Source organism: Trichomycterus rosablanca, chromosome 1 (genome assembly GCF_030014385.1).
Source record: "Trichomycterus rosablanca isolate fTriRos1 chromosome 1, fTriRos1.hap1, whole genome shotgun sequence".
Classification (NCBI taxonomy): Eukaryota; Metazoa; Chordata; class Actinopteri; order Siluriformes; family Trichomycteridae; genus Trichomycterus; species Trichomycterus rosablanca.
Window position 1 is genome coordinate 4198613 of NC_085988.1, and position 19360 is coordinate 4217972.

At 40.3% G+C, this 19360-nt stretch overlaps 3 pseudogenes; 2 read left to right on the plus strand and 1 right to left on the minus strand.

The window, feature by feature from the left end:
- The window catches only part of LOC134316904 (NACHT, LRR and PYD domains-containing protein 12-like), an 84850-nt pseudogene extending 66625 nt beyond the window's left edge, over positions 1-18225 (plus strand).
- LOC134316941 (zinc finger protein 850-like) overlaps positions 1-19360 on the minus strand; it is a 1214164-nt pseudogene that overhangs the window by 667782 nt on the left and 527022 nt on the right.
- On the plus strand, positions 2812-3803 carry LOC134317354 (NLR family CARD domain-containing protein 3-like; annotated as a pseudogene).

A 19360-nucleotide genomic window follows, 5' to 3' on the forward strand; every position in this document is an offset into this window, starting at 1 on the left:
AAACTTGTATATTATATTCATTCATTACACACAGACTGATATATTTCAAATGTTTATTTATTTTAATGTTGATGATTATAACTGACAACTAATGAAAACCCCAAATTCAGTATCTTAGAAAATTAGAATATTGTGACAAGGTACAATATTGAAGACACCTGGTGCCACACTCTAGTCAGCTAATTAACTCAAAACACCTGCAAAGGCCTTTAAATGGTCTCTCAGTCTAGTTCTGTAGGCTACACAATCATGGGGAAGACTGCTGACTTGACGGTTGTCCAAAAGACGACCATTGACACCTTGCACAAGGAGGGCAAGACACAAAAGGTCATTGCTAAAGAGGCTGGCTGTTCACAGAGCTCTGTGTCCAAGCATATTAATAGAAAGGTGAAGGGAAGGAAAAGATGTGGTAAAAAAAAGTGTACAAGCAATAGGGATAACCGCACCCTGGAGAGGATTGTGAAACAAAACCCATTCAAAAATGTGGGGGAGATTCACAAAGAGTGGACTGCAGCTGGAGTCAGTGCTTTAAGAACCACCACGCACAGACATATGCAAGACATGGGTTTCAGCTGTCGCATTCCTTGTGTCAAGCCACTCTTGAACAAGAGACAGCGTCAGAAGCGTCTCGCCTGGGCTAAAGACAAAAAGGACTGCTGAGTGGTCCAAAGTTATGTTCTCTGATGAAAGTAAATTTTGCATTACCTTTGGAATTCAAGGTCCCAAAGTCTGGAGCAAGAGAGGAGAGGCACAGATTCCACATTGCTTGAGGTCCAGTGTAAAGTTTCCACAGTCAGTGATGGTTTGGAGTGCCATGTCATCTGCTGGTGTTGGTCAACTGTGTTTTCTGAGGTCCAACGTCAACGCAGCCGTCTACCAGGAAGTTTTAGAGCACTTCATGCTTCCTGCTGCTGACCAACTTTATGGAGATGCAGATTTCATTTTCCAACAGGACTTGGCACCTGCACACAGTGCCAAAGCTACCAGTACCTGGTTTAAGGACCATGGTATCCCTGTTCTTAATTGGCCAGCAAACTCGCCTGACCTTAACCCCATAGAAAATCTATGGGGTATTGTGAAGAGGAAAATGCGATACGCCAGACCCAACAATTCAGACGAGCTGAAGGCCACTATCAGAGCAACCTGGGCTCTCATAACACCTGAGCAGTGCCACAGACTGATGGACTCCATGCCACGCCGCATTGCTGCAGTAATCCAGGCAAAAGGAGCCCCAACTAAGTATTGAGTGCTGTACATACTTTTCATGTTCATACTTTTCAGTTGGCTGACATTTCTAAAATTCCTTTTTTTGTATTGGTCTTAAGTAATATTCTAATTTTCTGAGATACTGAATTTGGGGTTTTCATTAGTTGTCAGTTATAATCATCAACATTAAAAGAAATAAACATTTGAAGTATATCAGTCTGTGTGTAATGAATGAATATAATATACAAGTTTCACTTTTTGAATGGAATTACTGAAATAAATCAACTTTTTATATATATATATATATAAGATGTGGGTAGACTGAACACTTGGTCTCCCACCAGCTCAGTGGGTCTGAACTTCTCTGTAAAAGGGGTTCCTCGTGTCCAAACTTTACTGCTTCCTCTCACTCATTTTCCTCACCTTTCCAGCGTGTAATGTCTGGCTATGTGAAGCGCTCTGTAAAACTTCATCAAGTTCTCTCGCTCTCTCTCCCTCCTGTTTGTGTGCTCACTGTTTGTGTGTGTGTGTGTGTGTGTGTCTGTAACCCTGCCCCTCCTGCTCAGTGTAAACACACAAACGCCACCACACCTCTTGACCAATCACGTGCGGCTTTAACAGAAAAGAAAACGGAAAAAAACTTGAATCGGCTCCCAATCTCTTAGAGACGGATCGTTCACGGCTGACCCATCACTACTTTGTAATCAAACACGAACCTTGACTCACAACTTCACTCTGCTGTTTTTATAGCAACTGCATCATTTATTCCAAAAAGATAAAAGTTTAAAACCAGCTTTTTACCATTTTTAACATCAACAAATTAAATAATTAAACTTAGTTATTTTACTACATTAAAACTAGTAATAAAATAAAACAATTATTTTAAACATAATGAAAAAGAAACAAAAAAACCCAAAACATACTAAATAAATAATCCAGTTTTTTTAGATTCTTAAAGCCTTTAAAACTAAAAAATACACTTAAGTAAAATGTGAGGTGATTTAAGTGAATTCCTACAGCAGATGTTTAACATACTTTGCAAAAATATACTAAACATCTATTCAAAACCAAGCATTTGAGAAGTTTTATTAAATGATTGCAAGTAAACTTTTATCATACTATCATTTTAGTTCAAATTAAATTTAATTGAATAAAGTATGACATTCATATATTTTTAATATAATTTGAAATAAGTACAAACATTTGCTAGTTTATTAATAGTATACTAAGATAAATACATTTAAGTACATTTGTTCACTAGGGACAATTTGTTATTCATGGCTGATCTGTTTATTAATTTACTTTTTTTTTGGTATTTTGGACATATTACATACAAATTACGCTTAGAAAATTTTAAGTTAAAAGGGCAGGTGTATCCTTAAGGTACTGGACTAGTAATCAATAACTCGCTGGTTCTAGCCCCACCACTGTCAGGTTGCCCCTGTTGGGCCCTTGAGCAAGGCCCTTAACCCTCAATTGCTTAGTCAATATACTGTAAGTCGCTTTGGATAAAAGCATCTGCTAAATGCTGAAAATGTAAATGTTGTAGCATCTCTTTAAGTTCCGAGAGTAAAACCACCAGTTATTTTGGTGTGTTCACAGTTTCCAGAAGTGGGCGAGAGCTACAATACAACAGAAAATGATCAGACATGCAGGGTAAAATCACAGTGATGTGATAATAAGGTAGTGTTCTTCTATACATGAATTGTGTCTACATTTATTGTTCTTACTATAATCACAGGTCTGACTCCACATCTGCTGGACCTGAAGTCCAGAAGAAGCTCAAATTAAATCTGATAAAGAAGTTTCAGTGTGTAAATGAAGTGATCACAAAGCAGGGAAACCCAACACTTCTGAATGAGATCTACACCGAGCTCTATATCACAGAGGGAGAAAGTGGAAAAGTCAATAATGAACATGAGGTGAGGCAGATCGAGGCAGCATCCAGGAGAGCAGCAACAGAGCACATGCCCATCAAATGTAACAACATCTTTGAACCTTTATCAGACCAAGATGAACCTATCAGGACTGTCCTGACTAAGGGTGTCGCTGGCATTGGAAAAACCGTCTCTGTACAGAAGTTCATTCTGGATTGGGCTGAAGGGAAAGAGAATCAGGACGTCCACCTCATATTTCCACTTCCTTTCAGAGAGCTAAATTTAATGAAGGACCACAAACTGAGTCTGATGGATCTCCTTCATTTCTATTTTCAGGAAATAAAAGAAACTGACATTTCCAGCTTGTACAAAGTTCTGTTTATTTTTGATGGGTTGGATGAGTGTCGTTTACCTCTAGATCTCCAGAACTCAGTGAGATTGAGTGATGTAAATGAATCAGCATCAGTTCATGAGCTGCTGATGAACCTCATCAAAGGGAATCTGCTTCCTTCTGCTCTGATCTGGATCACCTCCCGTCCAGCAGCAGCTGATCAGATCCCCTCTGAGTGTATCGATCGAGTGACGGAGGTACGAGGATTCACTGATCCACAGAAGGAGGAGTACTTCAGGAAGAGGATCAGTGATCAGAGTCTTGTCAGTAGAATCATCTCACACCTGAAGTCATTAAGAAGCCTCTACATCATGTGTCACATTCCGGTCTTCTGCTGGATTACAGCCACAGTTCTAGAGAGGATGTTTGGTGAAGCAGAGAGTGGAAAGATCCCCAAAACTCTGACTCAAATGTACACTCACTTCCTCATCATTCAGACCAACGTCATCAGAAAAAAGTACATGAAGAATCAGGAGGAAGGAGAAATGATCCTCAAACTGGGAAAACTGGCTTTTGAGCATCTGATCAAAGGAAACCTGATCTTCTATGAAGAAGATCTGATGGAGTGTGGCATTGATGTTCAGGAAGCCTCAGTGTACTCAGGTGTGTGTACACAGATCTTCAGAGAGGAGTTTGGACTTCACCAGAGTAAAGTGTACTGCTTTGTTCATCTCAGCATTCAGGAACATCTCGCAGCTCTATATAAGCACCTGACCTTCATGAATGAAGAGACAAATGTTCTTCAACAGAGTCTGTCCTCAAAACTGAGAATGCTGAAGAGAAAACAAATCTCAGATCTACACAAGAGTGCTGTAGATCAGGCATTACAGAGTAAGAATGGACATCTAGATTTTTTTCTTCGCTTTCTTCTGGGTCTCTCACTGAAGTCCAATCAGAATATCTTACAAAGCTTAGTGACACAAACAGGAAGTGACTTTCACAACAAACAAAAAACAGTTCAGTACATTAAGGAAAAGATCAGTGAGAATCCCTCAACAGAGACATCCATTAATCTGTTCCACTGTCTGAATGAACTGGATGATCATTCACTAGTTCAAGAGATCCAACAATACATGAAATCTGGAGAACTAAAACAAACTAAACTCTCTGATTCTCAGTGGTCAGCTCTGGTCTTCATGTTACTGACATCAGCAGATGACCTGGATGTGTTTTACCTAATACGTTATACCAACCAGTACAGCTCACCAGATGAAGTTTTTCTGAAACTGATGCCGGTGGTTGCAGCATCCAGAGCAGCTCGGTGAGTAATACTGAAGATTCCTGTTAGACTGTAATTCTGATGTTATAGTATTCATAGATGATTATTATATAACCCCAAATTTGAAAAAGCTTGGGTAGTACAGTGTAACAGTTTTGATGTTCAACCTTATACCATCACTATTAGTAAATCAGGGTCCAACTGGCCTGTCATATGCCATGCTACGATGTAATCATTCTCAACAAAAGAAAATATCAGCAATGTGTGTATTGTAGTCATGTACCAAAAACAAACAATATAAACCGCACATAAAACACAAAACTTTTTACCACAGTTTAAATATACATACACTATACTCCTTTACAAAATGTCCATTGATGTGACAAAATGACTTGGTGTCACACTGCTAGCCTTGGTGTGCTCATATGTGCCACGCCCCTCTTCTCCGTGAGCACACTCACTCCTGCCATGCCTCACTCCTGATTGGTCCGCCTGAGCAATCAGCCCCAGCTGTTCCTAATCAGGGACCAGTTTAAAAAGGAGAGCTGAGGAACAGGCTGGCAGGGGTTATTTTGGTTTATGGTGGTTATTTTTGACTTGTTTGTGTTGGACTTCCTAGGTGATTACTTTGGTTTCTTTTGACTCTGGTTTGCTCTATGTTTCTGGCACTTGTTTGTAGTCAGTTCCTAGTTTGTGTTCCTAGCCTGTGTTTAGCCAGTGTTCCTAGCCTGCGTTTAGCCAGTGTTCCTAGCCTGTGTTTAGCCAATGTCCCTAGCTTATGTTTAGTTTGTGTTCCTAGCCTGTGTTTAGCCAGTGTTCCTAGCCTGTGTTTAGCCAGTGTTCCTAGCCTGTGTTTAGCCAGTGTTCCTAGCCTGTGTTTAGCCAGTGTTCCTAGCCTGTGTTTAGCCAGTGTTCCTAGCCTGTGTTTAGCCAGTGTTCCTAGCCTGTGTTTAGCCAGTGTTCCTAGCCTGTGTTTAGCCAGTGTTCCTAGCCTGCGTTTAGCCAGTGTTCCTAGCTTATGTTTAGCCAGTGTTCCTAGCCTGTGTTTAGCCAGTGTTCCTAGCCTGTGTTTAGCCAGTGTTCCTAGCCTGTGTTTAGCCAGTGTTCCTAGCCTGTGTTTAGCCAGTGTTCCTAGCCTGTGTTTAGCCAGTGTTCCTAGCCTGTGTTTAGCCAGTGTTCCTAGCCTGCGTTTAGCCAGTGTTCCTAGCTTATGTTTAGTTTGTGTTCCTAGCCTGTGTTTAGCCAGTGTTCCTAGCCTGTGTTTAGCCAGTGTTCCTAGCCTGTGTTTAGCCAGTGTTCCTAGCCTGTGTTTAGCCAGTGTTCCTAGCCTGTGTTTAGCCAGTGTTCCTAGCTTATGTTTAGCCTATGTTCCTAACCTATGTTTAGTCTGTATCCCTAGTTTATATTCCCAGTCCGTGTTCCCAGTCTGTGTTCCCAGTCCGTGTACCTAGTTCATGTTCCATACTCTTGTCATTCCCTTGTTTAGTTCATTAATAAATATCTTGCCCTACATCTCTGCGTGTGTGTCCGCCCCCTTTGTCTTGTCTTTGTTTAGTCCTTAGCCCCACCGTGACACTTGGATCGATCTCACCACTTAGTCCTTTTGTTGATAAGGTAGAGATACCAATATTGATGCAGATGGGCTTAATACATTGGAAATCCTGAAATCCAATGAACTTTTCTTTCATACAGCTCCTTTGCAATATTTTGCATAAGTCCAGCAATAATCCACCCAGTTCTTATGAGCATGGGGTTAAGATCTCCAAAGCCATGAAAAATACAAATCCGTATTTAGCATGAAATCAGCTTTTTCTCAGTTCAAATCTACCAAACAACATGAAACAGACCGCTTTGTTTTCTTTCTCTTCTGGTCCAGTGTTCTTCTTTTATCCCTTTTTCCCCGACTCTCTATCTCATTATCAGTTCCTACTGGCCAGTGCCGATATAACAATTAAATTCATTATGGAACAGCAGGGAAATCGGGTTACAAAAGCGTTTACCACTTTGTAATGTTGCTGTTCCTTTTCACCACTTAAAAGAGGTTTTGGCACCGAGGAGACCAAGTGATAAACACATCTTAAGATATACAACAGTACGGCATCAAAATCCTCCACACATTTACTAACACATCATACCATGACAGACCCTGGTACTGACACACCCTCATACCATGACAGACCCTGGTACTGATACACCCCCATACCATGACAGACCCTGGTACTGACACATCTCCATACCATGACACACCCTGGTACTGAGAAGGCGCAGGGGTGGAGCTTCTTTTCTGGGCCCACTCTCTGGGACAGTACTGCCCCAACCCCGACATCAGACGCATCCACTTCCACAATGAAAGTATGGGCAACTGCAACACGGGAGCAATGGTAAGGAGAGCCTTAAGCCTGTTAAAGGCTTGTTGGGTGCACCGTCCATTTGAACGGACCCTTTCCAGTAAGGACTGTTAAGGGAGCGGCGACCGTGCTAAAGTCCCGTATGAATCGGCTAAAAAAATTTGTAAAGCCCAGAAATCTTTGCACTTGGAATCTTGGAACAAGGAGTTGGCCAATCCTCCACAGACTTGATTTTAGCCAGATCCATTCGGAAAGCACTCTGGGAAACAATGAACCCCATAAACGAAATTGATGGGGCTTGGAAAACAGACTTCTCCATCTTGACAAACAGATGATGGTCGAGAAAAAGCTGGAGAACCTGGCGGACGTGCCTCACATGTTCTTCGATGGATCGGCTAAAAAGATAAACATAGACGTATCTATCAGGGGCCTTTTGCAAGGCCTTATTGATAAAGCGTTGGAAGACCGCGGGGCATTCATTAACCCATCACTAGATATTCGTAGTGTCCCATGGGCATAATGAACGCATTCATCCCCCCGCCTGATCCGGATCAGGTTATACACGCTGTGTAGATCAAGCTTCGTAAAAATTCAAAAGCCGTGGCCATCAGCGGCAGCGGATACCGATACCTAGGAGGAGAAGTACCAGGAAGCAGATTTATTGCGCAATCAAAGGGTCGGGGGGGGGCAGATCAAGGGCTATCGCACCAGGCGATTGCAGCGTCGATGACATACTAGCTGGCAGCAAGCATGTGTCCTGACACCTTGTTCCCCAGGCAAAGATTGATCCAGTTACACAATCAATTTGGGGATTGTGCTTTTTAAGCCATGAGTGTCCCAGAACCAGAGCTGTGGGACCTGGGTCACCAAAAAGGTGATCCGCTCCTCATGGTTTTCCAGACGCATTGTGAGAGGACGCGTCTGGTGAGTGATGGGACTCCCGGCTACCGCTCGGTCATCCACAGCGTAAACTGCAATGGGAATCCGTAATGGCTGGAGCTCAATCGCCAACCTGTGTACCAGGCGGCGATCAATAAAGCTTTCCACTGCACCTGAATCGACACAGACCCGAGGCCCAAAGTAGCACTGCACCAAGGGACAGATCATGGTCAGGGATGGTGGATCGGCTCACCCTCGAGAGTGGCCTATTTGTTTAACTGAGCCCTGGCCCTCAAGGGGGAGTCAGAAGATGGTGGTGTGGCCCCCTGGGTCACTCCCAGTTGCATGGGTTCGGCGCTGAGGTCAAACAAAGGGTGGATGAGACCCTCGCTCTCGAGCCCGTTGTCGGAGTCTGGTGTTGATAGAGGTGGCCAGGAGGTAAAAGGCCTTGAGTGAGGTGGGAATCTTTAATTTTCTCTCCCAGCTCGCGATGGAAGATAGCAGGTAGCGCCCCCTCATCCCAGCCACATTTGGCCACTAGAGTGCGAAACTCAATCACGTAATCAGCGACTGAGCGCCTCCCTTGGGACAGCTTGAGCAACCGCGGCCCCACCTCCCTCCCATTGGGTGGAAGAAAGTGTCCTTCAGCGCCTCCCTGAAGGTGCACTCTCGGGGGTGTTCTGCTCCCATAGGGCCGTGGCCCACTCTAGGGCTTTGCCGGAGAGGAGGGATATAATGAACGTGACTTTTGAGCGCTCTGAGGGAAAACGGGAGGGCTGCAGCTCAAATGTGAGGGAGCATTGCAGGATGAATCCCCTGCATTTTTTTGCCTCCCCCGAAAAACGTTCGGGGTGGATTGGGGGTCTCTACTCCTGTTGACGTTACTGGGTGAATAAGAGGCTGGGTCTGGCTGTCTGAACTGGCACCCAGCGTTGGTAACAGCTGGGCGATGTCAGTCACATGTTGCACCAGTTTGGTGAGCGCCAGCTTGTGCCTCCCTAAGGCTACCTCCCGGTGATGTAAAACATCAGAGATGTGGGACTTTCCGCTGGGTCCATTTATGTTTTCACCTTTCTGTTATAAAGAGAGGCTTGGGACCCAAAGATGCAGATAAAATATATTTTTAATTAAACAATAAATAATATAAATCAAAACATAAAAGAAGGAGAACAAAATACAATTCAGGAAAAGCCTGAATGATGCCTCTGGCGCCTCTGGCAACTGAAAAAGAGAAAAATACAAAAGTGGAAAAAAATTTAAAAAAAACTGTGCTACCTGGTAGCAAGTACAAAGAGATAACCTTGCACTATAAAGGGCGCAGAGGGAAACGGATCCACTGATACTAATCCGGGATCGCAAAAACAGTTTCGGTAAAAAGCCGAATCAGCATTGTCACCAGCTTGGCTTCCGCTGCTGCTGGAAAAGAGCCGATCTGTAGAGAGAGAACAAAAAATAATATTATTACAAATGAGCGGATTCGAACCGGAGCTGCATGGGTGGTAAAAGCAATTGCTTAACCCTGTGAGCCAAACCGGCAGAGATGAACCTGTTTGAGGCTTCAAGCTATAAGGTGCTGCTTGAACGGCTGCTAGGCTACCGCTAGCCTTCTGCTAACCATGCAGACAGTGGCTGCTACAAATACCGAAAGAAACCGCAGCTCGAGGACTGCACGAAGTCGCACCAGCTTCCCCTAACAGGAAAACCAAAACCCTAATTTACCTCGGCCTTTCAACCTACACACCCAAACACCCTAGTAGTGCCCGGAGTAACCAGACTTTCCCTAAAAAAAGGGAGCGACCTGTGCAACCATACAATGGAAACAAAAGACAAAGTCAGGCGACGCTCACTTAAATAGGCAGAACGCAGCAGGTCGTTCACACTAATTAGCTGGTCTCCTATTAAAGGCAAGGCTGTTTGGCGTTCTGTAACGCCTGCGACGCTGGGAACTGAAGGTACATTCACCAGATGCTGCAGGCACCCTAACAGTAACTTTTGTTACGTTGTGTTTTGTATCTTCTGTCTTGTATGATGTGCTGGTTTATACCCAGTATGTTATTTTATTTTATTTTTATTATGGATCTGCATGTGTATAGAGTTTAAAACTTTTACAGATTAAGTCAAATATACCTAAACATGTCGAGAATTCTTCATTGTGTTCTTTATTCTGGTAAAAATAACATATATATTTTTTATTAGACTTTTTTATCAGCTCTAGGCTTTATTCTATAACATAAGTTATTATGGTAAACGTTTGCATTACATGATGCTTTTATTACAATTCTCATGTGTACTAAAGTATTGAGTATGAGCAACAATATATAGTGGATTTAAAAAGCAAGCATTTCAAAAATGTGTTTTACAACAATCATCTCAATCATAAGTAAATGTAGTTTTCACAATGGTGCACTTATAGAACATATAAAATGAAGATTTTTTAGTATTTTAGTAGAATTTAGTAGAAAGTTGGTACCTTAGTTACTATATTTATAACAGTTTCAATCTACCAGATTTAGTTATTAGATCAATAAATTGCCTGCACTAGTGTTAGTGGATCAACTATCATGTTTTTTTCAGGCTTGGTTTGTGTGAACTAAAAGATAAAAGTTATGAAGCTCTGGCCTCAGTGCTCAGCTCAGAATCCTCCAGTCTGAGAGAACTTCATCTGTCTGATAATAAACTAGGAGATTCAGGAGTGAAGCGTCTCTCTGCTGTACTGGAGAATCCTCACTGTAAACTGGAGATACTGAGGTAAGATCATCTCTCTGAGAATCACACATGAGCTGCTCCTCACTAACAAAGCTCTGTTGAAGCTTTAGCTCTAGCCACTCTTTTTCTACCTGAAACCTTCAGAATTTTACATCACTGTTTTTGTGATCCACCATGTCAGCACAGAAACCTTCAATTCTGATAAAACCAGCAAATTAACACAAAAAGAAAAATGTGGTTTATATCCAACCAAATAATCAGAACCCTATAAATAAAGCAGCACCAAAACACAACCACGCCCTCATAATTACCATTTTATACCTAATAATGAGGGTGAAAGATCTAAAAGAAACCAGAGACCTGAGATCAGCCACATCTTCTTATTTTATTTGTACTTTGTTGATTTTACTGTTTCACAGAGATTCATCCACACTGATTGTAGACTGTAGTGACTCTGTAGATGATGAAGTTCCTCTAGAACTGAGAGAATGAAGAGTGGATCATTGTTCTCTCTGCAGGTTGTATAATTGTGGTGTATCAGATGAAGGTTGTTCTGCTCTGGCTTCAGCTCTGAGATCAAACCCCTCACACCTGAGAGAACTTCATCTGTCTGATAATAAACTAGGAGACTCAGGAGTGAAGTGTCTCTCTGCTGGACTGGAGAATCCTCACTGTAAACTGGAGATACTGGGGTAAGATCATCTCTCTGAGAATCACACATGAGCTGCTCCTCACTAACTCATCTTCTCTAATAGTGAGACTGAAACAGAGGATTTAGGTTTAAATGGAAGTTGTGTCTTTACTAAATAAAGAGTGAAAATGATCTGTTATAATTTAGTTTTTAGTTTAGTTTAGTTTATTGTCACTTCCATCATTTACCTTCAGCATATACAGAAGTGAGATACTGTTTCTCTACAGATTATAATGCTCAATCAACAAGCAGTAACACTGTGTAACAGTCACTCATAATTATTGATTATTATTAATAATAATAATATTATTAATAATAATAATAATAATAATATTATTATTAGACAAAACTAACCATTAATATAAATATAACACTATTAGCTGACCCCCTCACTGCCTGGTGAAAACATAAAGAACAATAATAAAACCTAAATGAATCTATTAAAGTTTTCATCATGAAGTCAGAGAGGAGGAACCAGTCTGGTACAGTAATTCAGTAATGGAGACAGAGAGGAGGAACCAGTCTGGTACAGTAATTCAGTAATGGAGACAGAGAGGAGGAACCAGTCTGGTACAGTCATTCAGTAATGGAGACAGAGAGGAGGAACCAGTCAGGTACATTAATTCAGTAATGGAGACAGAGAGGAGGAACCAGTCTGGTACATTAATTCAGTAATGGCGACAGAGAGGAGGAACCAGTCTGGTACAGTAATTCAGTAATGGAGACAGAGAGGAGGAACCAGTCTGGTACAGTAATTCAGTAATGGAGTCAGAGAGGAGGAACCAGTCTGGTACAGTCATTCAGTAATGGAGACAGAGAGGAGGAACCAGTCTGGTACAGTAATTCAGTAATGGAGACAGAGAGGAGGAACCAGTCTGGTACAGTCATTCAGTAATGGAGACAGAGAGGAGGAACCAGTCTTGTACATTAATTCAGTAATGGAGACAGAGAGGAGGAACCAGTCTGGTACATTAATTCAGTAATGGCGACAGAGAGGAGGAACCAGTCTGGTACAGTAATTCAGTAATGGAGACAGAGAGGAGGAACCAGTCTGGTACAGTAATTCAGTAATGGAGTCAGAGAGGAGGAACCAGTCTGGTACAGTCATTCAGTAATGGAGACAGAGAGGAGGAACCAGTCTGGTACAGTAATTCAGTAATGGAGACAGAGAGGAGGAACCAGTCTGGTACAGTCATTCAGTAATGGAGTCAGAGAGGAGGAACCAGTCTGGTACAGTCATTCAGTAATGGAGACAGAGAGGAGGAACCAGTCTGGTACATTAATTCAGTAATGGAGTCAGAGAGGAGGAACCAGTCTGGTACATTAATTCAGTAATGGAGACAGAGAGGAGGAGCCAGTCTGGTACAGTAATTCAGTAATGGAGTCAGAGAGGAGGAACCAGTCTGGTACCGTCATTCAGTAATGAAGTCAGAGAGGAGGAACCAGTCTGGTACAGTAATTCAGTAATGGAGTCAGAGAGGAGGAACCAGTCTGGTACAGTAATTCAGTAATGGCTGCTCATGATCTTCATCTTCATCATCAAGGAAAAATCCAGCAAATCATCCAGATCACTTTTACTATCAGTACATTCAACTGTCACAGTTGACAGTTGACCAATCACCTGTAAAAACAGTCACCAATAAAAACTGCTGCTGTTCTTTGTTCAGCAGGTGAACGAGCATAAATCCCAGAAACATGAACCATGTGCCCACTTGGAGAGAGAAGCACAATTCTAACTGCATAATTTGGAACAGGGTATAACCATGTTTGCACCTCATTTTAGGAAATGCATGTCTAGTAATCGCCAATGTGTACTAATGCTTTATTAGCTAACTAGCACAACATATCAATTATGTGTAAACAAAATATGTCAGACATACCTGCACTCTTATGGATTAAAAGATGCTGTAGCTTCATTTTTTAAGTAAAGCCTTAATTGGTTAGTAAAAATCAGTAATTTTTTTTTACTGTTGATATTAGTTCACGATTAAAGGTGAACTATAGTTCAAGTATATATATTTTTTTTAAAAGGTTTGAACATTCTGCTATAGAGCTTCACACAGTCACTATTAAGTTTTTATTCATACACCCCTGACGTTTAGGTAGGCTTGATACAATACACAACGGTGCCGTCCAGGTATATTTTTTGTAAATCACAGTATTTTGTGTAATTCTTGAGTTTGATTTGATGGTTGAATATAGTAACAATTCTGATTATAAACAGTGAGGATCTGATCATTGTTCTCTTTGCAGGTTAAATTATTGTGGTGTATCAGATGAAGGTTGTTCTGTTCTGGCTTCGGCTCTGAGATCAAACCCCTCACACCTGAGAGAGCTTCGTCTGTCTGGAAATAATCTAACAAAATCTGATATGACACTCCTCTCTGATCTAAGGCGTGATGACCGATTCAGACTGGAGGTTCTGAGGTGAGTAAGAACTATTCACTACTCACCTGTTTGAGATAGTTTCTAGTTTCTGGGTTAAATCCACTCTGTACTGATTAGAACTTTGTAACATAAACACTGAATTTATAACATTTATAAGAAATGAAATGAAATTACAGTGGACCCTTGACTTACAAATCGTTGACCATACGTACATTTTGGGTTATGAACGATCTTTTTCAACTTAATGTACAAATACATTTCAGATAATGAACTGAAATTCACTAAACACGTGACATCACGAACAAGTTGACTCTGACCGTCTCTCTCTATATATACAGTGAGCGGACACTGTTTTTTCTTTATATTTTGTAAACTTCAATATTAAAATGGCCTCAAAGAAGACGCAGAAAAAGCACAGTGGTGAGAAAATGAATCTATTACTATTTGTTGAGTTACACCTACAAAATACAACACTATTGAAATTAGGAAAGGAAATAATAGAGAAATGAGAGTTATTGTTTTTTCTAGTAGATGCATTTTATATAAAAAGGAAATGTATTATGGTGTATGGTACAGCATACACCATAATACAGCACGTACTGTACTGATATGTGATGTGTGTTTATGTGCAGTACTACTGTGTATTGTTATCATTTAAGATTGAAGTAAAAATATTCTTGTATTTATAACAAAAACGACCATTTAAGACATTAGAAAGGTTAGGATAAAGGGGGGGAGGGGGGTGTCTGTCACAGATTAACCATATTTACATTATTTCTTATGGGGGAAATAGGTTTAACTAACAAACATTTTGACTTAAGAACAGCCCTTCAGAAACAGTAAAATTTGCCAAGGGTCTACTGGATAATAATTGATTAACAATTGATAATTGATAATTGATAATGAACTCAGTCCAGATAAGACCTGTAAACCAACATTAAGGGCTAACTGCCAAACAACTGTACATAAATATCTTATCTTACCATAGAACTTCATTCTAGTCTATGTTCTACAACCCCAAATGGGGCGGCACGGTGGCTAAGAGGGTAGCACTGTCGCCTCGCAGCAAGAAGGTCCTGTGTTCGATCCCCAGAGGATCCAGGTTATTTCTCAGTGGATTTTGCATGTTCTCCCTGTGTCCACGTGGGTTTACTCCGGGTGCTCTGGTTTCCATCCAGAGTCCAAAGACGTGTAAGTGAGGTAAACTGGAGATACAAAATTGTCTAAGACTGTGTTGGATATAACACAGTTGGAACTGTCATGAATGTAACCAATGTGTAAAACATGACGTTAAAATCCTAATAAACAAAACAAACAACCCAAAATCTGAAAAAGTTGGGACAGCATGGAAAATACAAGATTTTGACTTTAATTTGATTTCAGACAGGATGAACCTGAGATATTTCATGTTTTATCTATTCAACTTCATTTCATTTATTAGTAAACATCTATTCCTGCATATCAGGCCTGCAACACATTCCCAAAAAAGTTGGAACAGAGGAAATTTAGGGCTAGTAATGAGGTGAAAAAACTAAATAATGATGTGATTTCAAACAGGTGATTGATTGTAATCATGGTTTGGTACAAAAGCAGCATCCAGGAAAGGCTGAGAGTCTCTGATGAGCAGATATGATCAGAGGATCTCCAGTTTATCAACAAATGTGTAATGAATGATTGAAATGTTATCAGCAACAAGTCCAAAAGCCATTTTTGAAATGTGTTGCAGGCCTGAAATGCAAGAATGGATGCCCAGCCCTTCCTCAAGAGACTTAACAGCCTGCCGCCCGTCCATCTCCTTAGAGCAGGGGTGGGCAAACTTTTCGGCTCAAGGGCCACACTGGGTTTTAAAAATTGACAGACGGGCCGGGTGGGTGCGGGGGTTTGGAACTAATATAAGTTCACATTTAAACCTTTATTTTCGTGATTAAAGGATGAATTTTTGAATATAAATGAAACACCAGACTCATCCTTTTATGTGCACATTTACACATGCGTGAATGTGATTTTTTTTTAAATTATTTTTATCTTTGTTTCCACTTGGTGTATCGCCGTCTAAACAAAACCAATTCAGCCTTTAAAGCAGCACTTTCAACATAAGTTAATGGTTTATGTGTAACATTTTAAACCAGTCAAGTGGTTTGATCATGCTGGGGTGATAGTAGGGTTGCCAACCGTCCCGTAAAATACGGAATCCTTCCTTATTTGGAAACTAAAGGCTGCGTTCCGTATTGAATTGATATGGGACGCACTTTATTCCGTATTTTTTATCAATGGTAGAGAAATGCAGCAGATGAGACAGAGACGGGGCGATCTGTATGAAACAGAAGGAAACTGCTGCTACCGTGGGAATTAGAAAGCGTTTGGTTATTATTCTTAGTGTTCACGTTTAGTCTCAGTAACGCCATGTGTGCGCAGGGATATCAGCATAACAGCCTGTTCATTACACCGCTGTTTGAGTAGCGCAGTGAGCAGAGCGCGTGGCTCATGTTTTTCCGCCCTAGGTTCGAATTATGTAAAAATGTTGTTGCACTATGGTTACATGATTACATGATGTTCTTTATGGATGTTGGTTTGCCTAAAACATGGTTCTGGTTCATTATTATTATAAAGAATAAAAATAATAAATGGTAAACAGCAGAATCCATGTTCCTATGACGGTGTGAGACACATTATATATTTCATAACATAACCGCCTGGCGTGCGCCATCTAGTGGAATCAATTAAAACGCAAGTTTAGTGCAGGAAAAAGATTTAAATTAATGCGGTTTTAGGACAGTTTTGTAAATACTCAGCGGGCCGGATTAAACAGCCTAACGGGCCGCATGTGGCCCGCGGGCCGTAGTTTGCCCACCACTGCCTTAGAGGGAACAGAGCTGAAGACTGTGGAGAAATGTATGTACCTGGGCAGTGTCATTTCAAATGATAGATCAATGACAGGATTTGCAAGCCAAGCCCTGGGCAGACTGCGAGTGTGTGCTGAATCAACACAACATCTGGCAGTTGATCAAACTCAACATATACTAATCAGTTGTTTTCACCAGCCTCCTCTATGGATGTGAGACTTAAACCTTGTACAGAAGACACCTTAAACTGCTGGAGCACTTTCACATATGGAGCTTGCATTCAATCCTGGCCATTAAATGGCAGGACAGGATCACAAATCTTGAGGTCCTAGACCAAGCAGAGACCATCAGCATCAAAGCTATGATCCTGAATCCTGGAATAGCCCCCAAGCAGCTTGAGGAGTTCCCATTTTGCACTCCATAGCCACCTCCAAGCCAACCCCTGCACATAGATGTAATTGTCAAATGACGGACCACCAGGAAAGGAGATTTCCTCCATTGATAGTCAGGCACACCTGTTTTCAATCTCATCACCCAGCATTTAAAAACCCCTGGTATCTCTCAAGTCTTCACTAGATCATCTAGTTGATGTTACTGCTAACAGTGCTCAGCTCTACTGGGTTTTATCCTAATTTTCCTGCTCACCAACCTCCCCCTTTTATATTTTATTTTTTTGACATCCTGCTTCTTCTTGTTCTTGGACGCAGTCTTTCCCCTCTAAAGGATCTCCAGTTCCTCACCACCTTACTCCACTCCAGTGTTCCCACCGGTTCCACCTGCCTCCATCCCAGCCCCCTGGTTCCTTTGCTGCCCCTTTCCATGTTGCTCCTCCTATTTTGGTTTCTTTGTCTTAAAGTCCCGTTAAAACTTACATCTGTGTCCGTGGTGTGGTGTTTGCTAAAAAACCTTTATTGTTGTTCCTAAAAAACCTTTATCGACTTATTGCCAACCCGTAACAGTTGCAAGATATCTGTGCTCTGCTCAGATTTAAATTGTAATATTATATGTATACTATTATATTGATAATTGGTAAATTATTTACATTTTAATATAAAAAATAATAAACAGAAACATTCATATCTTAACAAATATAAACATGATTCTTAGCACAGTCAATAACATTTAGCTAAACAAACACAATACACAAAAGCATCAAAAATGTTTTGTTTTCTAACATGACAGTGAGAAGAAGAGAGAACATGTGAGGTGATGAACTACAGATCAACCGTTCCATCATGTTTCCATCATTAAATATGAGAACACACGACTGTTATTAATTTATTCTTTTTTTTATTTTCAGGTTTTGGTGATAAACTCGAAGATTAAAAGCAGAGATTATTTCTGACCATAGAGTTGATTTACAGATGTGATTAAAACCTTTTCTACAGTTTCCCAGTCATGTCATGATGTCTGAATCCTGCACAGTTTCATTTTCTCATTCACATCCTGTACAGATGTTTTAATCACAAGAAGAAAGTGTTTATGATGCTGAATAGATTGTTATGATGATCAGACTCTGGAGACACAGCGCTCGTCCTGTACATTCAACATCTAATTCACTCACATCAGTCACAGATTCATCTGATATTATTAAACCACATTCTGATTTTAATCATGTGTACAGTTATATACATGAAATCATGATTAATTATTGATTTGTATTGAATCCTGGTGTATATTAATGTGTATAAAACAATAAAACTTTATTACATCAGCATCTGTTGTTTGTATGTTGTGTAAAGTGTGAAGCACAAATGTATGGACACGTTTTGTGTTGGAAATGTTCCTGATGAGCTGAATTCTAGAGAACAATAATCCATTACAGTTAGCCATTTGTGCTAAATATTCAGTTTGATCAAAAATCATCTGACAGGAATTAATTTTATCTAGTTAAAAATAAATACCTCACCTTCCATTCCTTCTACATCCTGAAGTAAAAATGTAAATAAACTGAGGTAATAAGTTTATAATTAATTAACTAAATTATTACATTTGATTTAATTATGCATTATATTTTTAATCCTCTGGTAAAGCAGAGTAGTTTATCACAAATTAGTTCTTTTAAGTGAGAAGGTTTAACACTGCAGATGTTGATCTTCCACATCGAAAAGCTTTGGAGTCGAATTGATCCCTAAATGAATTGATTCAAATATCAAACGCCTGAAAAAGACCAGGAGTCGATTCCTTCATTAGTCGATTCTGTTACGCTCTAAAAAGTTCGTAAGTCGATTCCAGAGAGTCGTTTTAAAGCTTCTAGTGCTGAACTGTACAGCTATTCGTCCCAACAAGTCAGAATAATGTGTGAATATTTTACATTAAATTCTGACAATGAATCCTAATAAATGAATATACAGAGACACGAGTATCCAAGTTTTAATCATGTCAGACTTGATGTCTGTAACCAGATAAAAAAAATATTTTTTATTTTGTTTTCTTGTTAAAATGTTTTCTTGATAAATGTTATGATTGTGTACAACCCTGAATAACATTATTAGTAACTTTGTGGAGAACTACAGAATTAATTTTGTCTGATATTAAAGTTGTTATTTACGTAACCTGTGAGTTTTTAACGCTAGCAGTGAATGCTAGCTGATGATAATGTGTTAGCTAGCTAACTAGCCAAGCAAATACTTAAGAAATGTTTGTTTCACAATAACACAAATGTTAAACATCTGCGAGGTTAAATATGCAGAATTAACGTTGGTGCTGGTAGATTTACTTACACATGTCTGAATATAGGTTTACATTTACTTAGATACAGTTGATGGATTCACCACAATTTGTCTGTAATGTTAGTGAAAGGTTAAACTCT